The 9,780-nt window shown below is 38.0% G+C and overlaps 2 non-coding genes across 2 annotated transcripts; both read right to left on the bottom strand.

The window, feature by feature from the left end:
- Positions 1-608: 608 nt before the first annotated feature.
- Positions 609-714, bottom strand: LOC121229795 (small nucleolar RNA R71). The gene has a single exon (XR_005927752.1). It is a non-coding gene; the product is annotated as a small nucleolar RNA R71 (small nucleolar RNA).
- Positions 715-2,821: 2,107 nt separating this feature from the next.
- On the bottom strand, positions 2,822-2,927 carry LOC121230148 (small nucleolar RNA R71). Its single transcript, XR_005928100.1, has one exon. It is a non-coding gene; the product is annotated as a small nucleolar RNA R71 (small nucleolar RNA).
- Positions 2,928-9,780: the final 6,853 nt, after the last annotated feature.

Here is a 9,780-nt window from a genome sequence, read left to right as displayed (position 1 = left end):
TTCGCTCCTGGCAGGTTTTTATAGTGTATGACTAGAAGAAACCCGTCAAGACCATTAAGTTTGATAATGAGATCGATCACACAGTTCGCAGAAATCGAAGAGAAATAAGGCAAAGCTTAAGATACACAGAGGAAGAGCAAGAGGATGGTACTTCAACCACAACCGAGGAGATGGCTGAAAACCAGGAAAATCCGCTACCTCCTGCGATTGCCGCTAATCCAGTAAATCAGAATCCTGCTCCACGCACTATGTATGATTATGCTAAACCTACTTTAACAGGAACTGAGTCAAGTATAGTTAGGTTTGCTATTGCTGCAAATAAATTTGAACTGAAACCTAACACAATTCAAATGATACAGCAATTTTTTCAGTTTGATGGTTTGCAGGATGAGGACCCAAATGCTCACTTGGAAAATTTTCTAGAGTTTTGCGATACATATAAAATCAATGGCATTTCTGATGATGTCATTTGTCTTCGGTTATTCCCTTTTTCATTAAGGAACAAAGCTAAACAGTGGTTGAACTCGTTACCACAACGATCAATCATTACTTGGAAATAAATGATCGAAAAATTTTTATTAAAATATTTTCTGCCGGCTAAAACAGCCAAATTACGTAATGATATCTCTTCTTTTATGCAGATGGATTTAGAAACACTTTATGATGCATGGGAGAGATACAAGGACCTTTTGAGCAGGTGCCCTCACCATAGGTGATAAACCGTAATTTATACATATTTCTATCTCATGCTTAGCACATTTTATAGATGATTTTTCCTTAGATTTGGTGAATTCGATGCTCCTAATGCCTTAATTTCATGTTTTATACTTAGGTGAGCATAGGAGAGTGAAAGGAACGAAAAATAGACCAAAAACAGAGAAAATGGGCCAACGTACGAAATCAACATAGCCTGGACTTCCTCATACGGGCAGACCACACGGCCGTGTCAATTTGGCAGAATCGAAGCATGACTCACACGGGTAGACCACACGTCCGTGCCTGTTTAACAGAATTGACCATGGCCTGAAGTAATCGCACACGGGCGTGTCACACGGGCGTGTCACACGGGCATGTCCCTGTCGAGCCCAAGCAGAGTCCTATTCGGAAAAGGCCACTTTTGAGGGCTCTTAGGCATTCCAAAGCCTATAAATACACCCTAGAAGAGGAGAAGAGGGGGCACGCACAGGAGAAAGCAAGGAATTGTTCAAGGAGAGTCGATTGATCCATCTCAGAAGCCGGATTCACCATCAAGACTGAAGATCTTCCTTCAAATTCCTTCAGGAGTTTTGGGTTTTCTTATGTTTTGTTATTTTTATTCTTTTGAGATGTTTTCTTTCACTAGTATAAACTAAAACCCCTAAATATCTAAGGAGAATGAAACCTAAGACGGATCTTGTTATTATTATCTGAATTGTATGATAAATATTTGACTTTTTCTTAATTATGTGTTTTTCATTCTTGTTTTGATATTCCAGGACATTGATTCGAGTTAAGCTCTTATTCAGAGGAGGAATAGACCCTGTATAAGAGTAAATTTTTCATAATTAAGCGGAGTTGATTGCACGCCTAGAGATAGGGTGACAAGATTTTGCCGGATTAGCATGAAACCTAATAAGGGGATCCATAGATCGATTTAATGCAACCCTAGGGCGTTAATTAGAAAGAGATTTCAATTATTCAATCTAGGGTTAGACGTTGTTAGTCTCGAGAGAGATAATAATATAACTTAGGGATCTCTACGAAACAAGTTGAATGAATAAATCATCCAATTCAGAGTCAAATAACAAGTGAAGTCTAGGTGGATTTTTCCTTAGGTATTGTCTTAATCAATCGAGTTTTCCAAAAAGTATTTTCCCCAAATTTCTTTTTTTTATTTCTTAGTTTAATTAATTAGCTAGATAAACAAAACCCTTTTATTTTTTAGGCTAGATAATAACAAAAAAGTTGATACTAGTACTTTTAGTTCCTTTGGGTTCGATAATCCGGTCTTGCTAAAGCTATACTACTGTTCAATAGGTACACTTGCCTTCATCGTGATAAAAGTTAGTTTCAAGAACGATTCATTATAAATATGTAAAACCTGTCATGAATATCACGTAATCAAGTTTTTGCCACTTTTTCCAGGGAACTAAGATATTAGGAACACTCGATTTTTATAACTTTAGGCATTTTACTTTTATTGCAATTTAATTTTTTATTTTCTTTTCTAATTCTTCATTTATTTTCTTCTGACAGGTTTTTCAAGGTTATGACCAGAAGAAACCCATCAGGACCATTACTGTTTGATAGTGAGATCGATCGCACAATTCACAGAAACCAAAGAGAAATAAGGCGAAGCTTAAGATACATAGGGGACGAGCCAAAGGACGATATTCAAACCACAATCGAGGAGATGGCTGAAAACCAAGAAAATTCGCTACCTCCTGCGATTGCTGTTAATCAAAATCCTGCTCCGCGCACTATGTATGATTATGATAAACCTATTTTAACAGGAACTAAATCGAGTATAGTTAGACCTGCTATTACCGCAAATAATTTTGAACTGAAACCTAACACAATTCAAATGATACAACAGTTTGATCAGTTTGATGGTTTGCAGGATGAGGATCCAAATGCTCATTTGGCGAATTTCCTGCAATTCTGCAATACATTTAAAATCAATGACGTTTCTAATAATGTCATACGTCTTCGGCTGTTTCCCTTTTTGTTAAGGAACAAAGCTAAACTGTGGTTGAACTAGTTACCACGAGGGTCAATTACTACTTCGGAACAAATAACCGAAAAGTTTCTATTAAAATACTTTTCACCGGCTAAAACAGCTAAATTACGTAATGATAACTCTTCTTTTGTGCAGAGGATTTAGAGACACTCTACGATACATGGGAGAGATACAAGAATCTCTTGAGACGATGCCCTCACCATGGGTTAGCACTCTGGCTACAGGTTCAAGCATTTCATAATGGCCTGAATCCCTCAACTAGACAAATGGTTGAAGTAGCCGCTGATGGAACTATCAATAACAAGACACCTGAAGAGGCTTACGAATTTATAGAAGAAATGTCACTGAATAATTATCAGTGGCAAGTCATGAGGACAAAGCCAACAAAAGCAGCCAGCATTTTTAATGTCGATTCAGTCACCATGCTTTCCAATCAGGTAGAATTGTTAAATAAAAAATTGATAGCTTTCTTGGCTCTTTATAGGTTCACCTAGTAATGCAATGCGAAGCAAGCAAAGGATCGAGCAATTCAGAATACCCACCATATGGCCACAACATGGAGAACGAGCAGTTAAATTACATGGGTAATAATCCTCGATCTCAAAACGATCTTTATAGCAATACTTACAATACAGGTTGGAGGAATCACCCAAATTTTTCATGGGGAGGCCAAGGAAATTAGAAACCACCACCCCCTCCAGAGACTCATTTCCAGAATACTGAGACGGTACTCAAAAATCAAAAAGCATCAATCCAGGGGCTCGAAACTCAGATTGGACAGCTCGTCAAGTTGATTTTCGAATGACCACAAGTTAGCCTGCCAAGCAACATTGAATCTAACCCAAGGGGGTAACTCAACGCAATTGCCATTCAAGATGAGGAAGGGTTAGTGGCAAAACCAAGGCCAAAATCGGTGGTAAGCGAAGGTAAGAATGAGGTAGGCCGAAACGAACAAATATTGGTAAGTCCAGAATATAAACCTCGTGTGTTATACCCCAATGCGATAAGGAAAGACCGTTCAGATGAACAAGGTAAATTCCTTAAACTTTTACAGAAACTACATATTAACTTACCGTTTATTGAAGCACTTTCGCAGATGCCAAACGTAGTCAAATTTTTAAAGGAGCTTCTAGCAAATAAACGAAAGTTAGATGAAAGGTCACATGTGGAGCTGAACACAGTTTGCTCAGCCATTCTTCAGAATAAGCTACCGAACAAACTAAAAGATCCAGGGAGTTTTACGATTCCTTGTTTAATTGGTAGTTTAGATGTTAATAATGCGTTGGTTGATCTAGGGGCTAGTATCAATGTTATGCCTTACAAATTGTTTAAGCAACTAGGTCTAGGGAAACCCAAACAAACTAGGGTGAGCATTCAATTAGCAGATAAAACTATCAGATTTCCTAGGGGTATTATAGAAGACGTACTCGTTAAAATTGACAAATTTATATTCCCAGTTGATTTTGTTGTTTTAGACATAGAAGAGGATAGTAACGTTCCTTTAATTTTGGGAAGGCCCTTTTTAGCAACTGCTAGAACAATTATTGACGTTAGCACAGGTGAACTCACACTTCGTGTAGGAGACGAAACAATCACCCTTCAAGCTCGCAACCAGAACAACACATCGAAAATTGAAGGTGATTGTACAAATTGTTCTACTAAGACTGATCATACGGTGCAACCTATTTTTCAGGAGATAAGTTCGAAGGACACACATAAGCCATGTTCACTCCACAACAAAGGATCTACACATAAAGAACAAATGTCACAAATCGAGGAGTTAGATGAATGGCTGACATTTAAACTGAGAAAACACGATGAACCAAAACTACACCAGAACAAGCTCAATGCCTCACCAAATCAACTTAAGGTTGGAGATAAAGTTTCATTAGATGCCGCAGATCCTCACATTGACACTGCCAAACCGAATGAAGAAATTTCTCTTTTGGTACTTAGCATTTTCCCATTTGGTACAGTCGAGGTAAGTCATCCCAAATTCGGCACTTTTAAGGTAAACAATACTCATCTTAAACCTTATGTTGATAAAATAGAAAGTAGGGATAAGAATTGTAAACTCCTCGAGCCACCATGAACACACACCAGAGAGGTAAGTCAAGCTTAGACTATAAATAAGCGCTTCTCGGGAGGCAACCCGAGCACTAACAGAATTAATTTCTTTAAATTTTAGTTTTTAACATCTAATATACTCACTGAATCATGGAACGCAAGCTTTCTAAAGACCACACGGCCAGGAACACGAGCGTGCCATAAACCATGTAAAAACAGGGCAAACTTTTTCCCCAACACGAAAAGCGATAAGTCGCCACGGCCGTGCGACATGGCCATGGGTAAATCTTCCAAAATAACACGAGTGTGTAACACACCCGTGCCTTGAAACCGTGGCCGAACCTGTCAAACTAACACGGGCGTGCGACACGCCCGTGCCGAGCAACCGTGGGCGAACCTGCCAAAACAACACGGGCCTGGACCTTAATACACGGGCATGGGAGAAGCGAACAAAGACAGACACGGCTGTGCGACACGACCGTGTACACCCACACGCCCAAGGAAAACGGGCATAGGCTAAATGTCAGACGCACCCAAATTCAAAAAAAAAAATGCGAAACACACGGGTTGAAATTGGGGAACACAGGCGTGTTCCCTAGCCGTGTGTCCCAAAATCTATAAATACCCTTCACTATTTATCATCTCCCTCACCCAAAATCCCTAACCCTAGCTGCTGAGATTCACACGGCCTCCTACTATGCCCATGCGCCACCTTCAACCACATTTTTTACGCCTAAGCTCTTCCCTCTTGCGTTTGTTTACTCTTTTATCTCAATCTTCTTAAATTATTTTATTTCTTTCATGATTTTTATGCTCCATTTGACTATTTTACGTTCACAATAGTAGATAAATTTATGTTTTTGAGCTTTGTTTTGGTCATTTTCTTTTCTTAGTCAGTATATTAGGCTACATTCATTCATTGTTATTGTTTCTATGGGTTCATGCTATTAACCCCACACGAATTCATTCTTTAGATATCTCCATTACTTATTCTCATAGGGTTATTTAGCACATTTACTTTGGTTGTTATAGTATAGGTTAATATGTAAGCCCCATGGAAAGTATTCACATTCCACTTCAATTTCCATTACAGGTACATTATGTCTACCTCACATGGCAAGAACACTGTCGTCCCCATTTCGAAAAAACGAAAAGGGGAGCCATCCTTGAGACCTACTGCAGAAACTTGCCACCCCTTCCTCCAATTTCCACCAGGCAATCAGGAGGAACTATTTCAGATTCTACGGGCCCGACCCTTGGAACTGGGCCGCTGTGTTGACTGGACCGCGCTAGAACAAGTCCAACTTGCTAATGCAATTCGGGCCCTCCTCACCACCGATCCTTGGGTACTTTTCTTCGAGATTGTCGAGCCGACGTATCTCGAGCTCATGATGGAATTTTGCTCAGCATTTCATCTTCAGACCATGATAACCCGTTTTGATGATCCAGGAACGGTCCAATTTTGCCTCGGCAGTTTAGTCTGCTAGTTGAGTATCCCAGATTTTGGTACTGCACTGGGCCTTCACACGGAAGAGTTCATGGAGGAGAATGAGCTCCACACTCTCAATCGCCACATCCATCATTCTCCTTCACGATGCTAGAACGCCTTCGCCCCTAGCTCTACCTCCTACAATCATCCTCGAACCGGCATAGGAAGGGGGTCATCTCCATTGGGCCCTATGTGACTCGGTTGGCTCGACACTTTGGGCTCCTCAACACAGGAGCCCAATCATCCTCCCTCACTCTCATGGGCCAGATGTCCCTACAGGGCATCTCGAGCATGCTTAGTATGAAGATGATCGAGAAGCGCCGAGGAACCCACCCTCCTTAGTATCGCCTTGCCCAATCCACCGAGGAGGAGGATCCCAAGGATATTACTGATGATGTCCCTCCACGTCATGAGGACCCACCGTCTCAGCCACCACCACCCTCTCGTCCAGTTCATGCGGCGGCTTCATACACTGACATCTCTGAGTGCCTTACTTGATTCGAGCAGTAGTGTTTTCAGCGCTTCGATAACATTGATGCTACTCTACAGCAGATTTGTCAGCACTTCCACATCTCATCGCCACCCCCACCTCGCCAACCATCTAGCGATGAAGATGTTTAAAAAAAATTTATTTATTATTTTATGTTTTTACTTTTATTTTATTTTAAGCCTACTTTTTATTTTTCTTTGACCTTATTTTTATTAGGTTTTATAATTATTATTTTACAATTTTTAATTTCGGCTAATTCATTATGAGTACTTAGTATTCCTTATATATTTCCTAAAAGAGTTCCTGATTCTATCACTGTTATAAAGAGCTCCAAAGCTCACTATTACTCAAGAACTTGAAACTCCACTGGGAAAGGTTCTCCACGACTGCCATGTCCTGCTCGACCACGACCATAGCCAACTTGAGATATAATATTCTTTTGGTGCAGTATTTGTGGAACCCAACCTCTACCACCACCGGAGTATCCTCCTTCACCCTCATCATTTCTTTGGCCGATTATTCTCCATAATCTCAATTCAAAAAGTTCATTCATTATTCAGGAAGCTTCACTTCTCTACCTATCTTTTGATTATCAATCTATCTTTTCAATATATCTATCTTTGTACATTGAGGGCAATGTACATCTTAAACGTGGGGGGTCTTTTATATCGTCATTAGAAATCCCTGAATTTTGTCTTATTCTCATGTGATCTTCTCATGCCATGATTAGAATGGATTTTGACTAATTTATGATTTTTATTGATATGTCTTGAATTAAAACATAGGCATTTATGCATTGATTGCTTAAACTTTAAGACATTAAGGAATCAAGCATGATAAGTTGATTTTTGAAGAATTAAAAACTTTTAGGTTGTTTTCCCAAGTCTAGGTATTAGTTTGAGTTGGAATTCACAAGTTTAAACATCAAAAAGCCATAATTTTTGTGACATCTTGAACCTTTAGAGCATCTATTATTTCTTTCATGCTCACTTTCATTATGAGTGCACCAGTATTGAATTATTATTTTAGAACTTGCTTGATTATGCATGTCAAGACCACACCATTTGATTTGATATGTCAAAATGATAAAGGCACTTAGGTTTAACCCACTCACTCCATAAAAGCCAACCTTCATAATTAACCCTTAGTGAACCCCCTTAAGCCTAACAACTCATTCATTAATTTACCCTCAATATTAACCCATAACTCATTATTGTTGAAATCCCCTAAATTAATTTGATCCCTATTTTTGTCGAGATTTGAGTTGGAATAATTGCTTAGCTATGTTTTATTCTATTTTGTAATTTGACTTGTTCTTAAAAAAAATACATGTATACGTATTAGTAGTAGTGATCTTCTGAGCTAAAGAAGTTAAATTCCATATTCTGAGAAAAAGCTCTGTTGTACACAATTGATGTTTAATTACTTTTTCTAGTTAGACAGTTTTTCAATTTAATCTCGAATTTAACTTTTTCTTTTAGCTCGTGACCACACCCCCTAACCAAAGCCACATTACAACCCTTTAAAGATCTTTTGATTGATTTTCATTTCAATATATAGTGGTGGAGATTTGATTTTCATGTAAGCCTATGGTAATGACTTTTCATTATTGACTATTGAGTGCTTCATGTATTGTCCTTAAACACCTTGAGTGATTTGAGTGAATCTTTAGTGAGGATGTTAAAATCTGTGATATTGAGTCGAAGATAATTACGTAAATGAGAGGAGACACCTATGCTTTCATGATTAAATACTCAACTTGGAATGTTTTGGAACTTCGATGTTCTTTCAGTCAAATTCTCAATGTATGATTACTTATGGATTATTTTTAGACATTATCAATAGAAATTATAAGTTGAGAAGAATTTATTTTGATTATTAGTTGAGGATTTTGCTTGAGGACAAGCAAATGCTTAAATGTGGGGGTATTTGACAAACCGTAATTTATACATATTTCTATCCCATGCTTAGCACATTTTATGAATGATTTTTCCTTAGATTTGGTGAATTCGATGCTCCTAATGCCTTAATTTCATGTTTTATACTTAGGTGAGCATAGGAGAGTGAAAGGAACGAAAAACGGACCAAAAATGGAGAAAATGAGCCAACGTACGAAATCAACACGGCCTAAACTTCCTCACACGGGCAGACCACACGATCGTGTCAATTTGGTAGAATCGAAGCACGACCCATAGGGGTAGACCACACGCCCATGCCTGTTCTTAATTATATGATAAATATTTGACTTGTTCTTAATTATGTGTTCTTAATTCTTGTTATTATTATCTGAATACCTAAGGGGAATGAAACCTAAGATGGATCTTGTTATTATTATCTGAATTGTATGATAAATATTTGACTTGTTCTTAATTATGTGTTCTTAATTCTTGTTTTGATATTCTAGGATATTGATTCGAGTTAAGCTATTATTCAGAGGAGGAATAGACCCTGTCTAAGAGTAAATTTGTCATAATTAAGCGGAGTTGATTGCGTGCCTAGAGATAGGGTGACAAGATTTTTTCGGATTAGGGTGAAACCTAATAAGGTGATCCATAGATCGAGTTAATGCAACCCTAGGGCGTTAATTAGAAAGAGATTTCAATTATTCAATCTAGGTTTAGACGTTGTTAGTCTTGAGAGAGATAATTATATAACTTAGGGATCTCTATGGAACAAGTTGAATGAATAAATCATCCAATTCAGAGTCAAATAACAAGTGAAGTCTAGGTGGATTTTTCCTTAGGTATTATCTTAATAAATCGAGTTTTCCAAAAAGTATTTTCCCCAAATTTCTTTTCTGTGATTTCTTAGTTTAATTAATTAGTTAGATAAACAAAACCCTTTTAATTTTTAGGCTAGATAATAAAAAGAAAGTTGATACTAGTACTTTTAGTTCCTTTGGGTTCGATAATACGGTCTTGCTAAAGCTATACTACTGCTTGATAGGTACACTTTCCTTCATCGTGATAATAGTTAGTTTCAAGAACGATTCATTATAAATATTTAAAACCTGTC

The sequence above is a fragment of the Gossypium hirsutum genome, chromosome A05, assembly GCF_007990345.1.
Source record: "Gossypium hirsutum isolate 1008001.06 chromosome A05, Gossypium_hirsutum_v2.1, whole genome shotgun sequence".
NCBI lineage: Eukaryota > Viridiplantae > Streptophyta > Magnoliopsida > Malvales > Malvaceae > Gossypium > Gossypium hirsutum.
The sequence above is the reverse complement of the archived record's forward strand: the minus strand, read 5'-3'. Positions and strand labels throughout refer to the sequence as shown.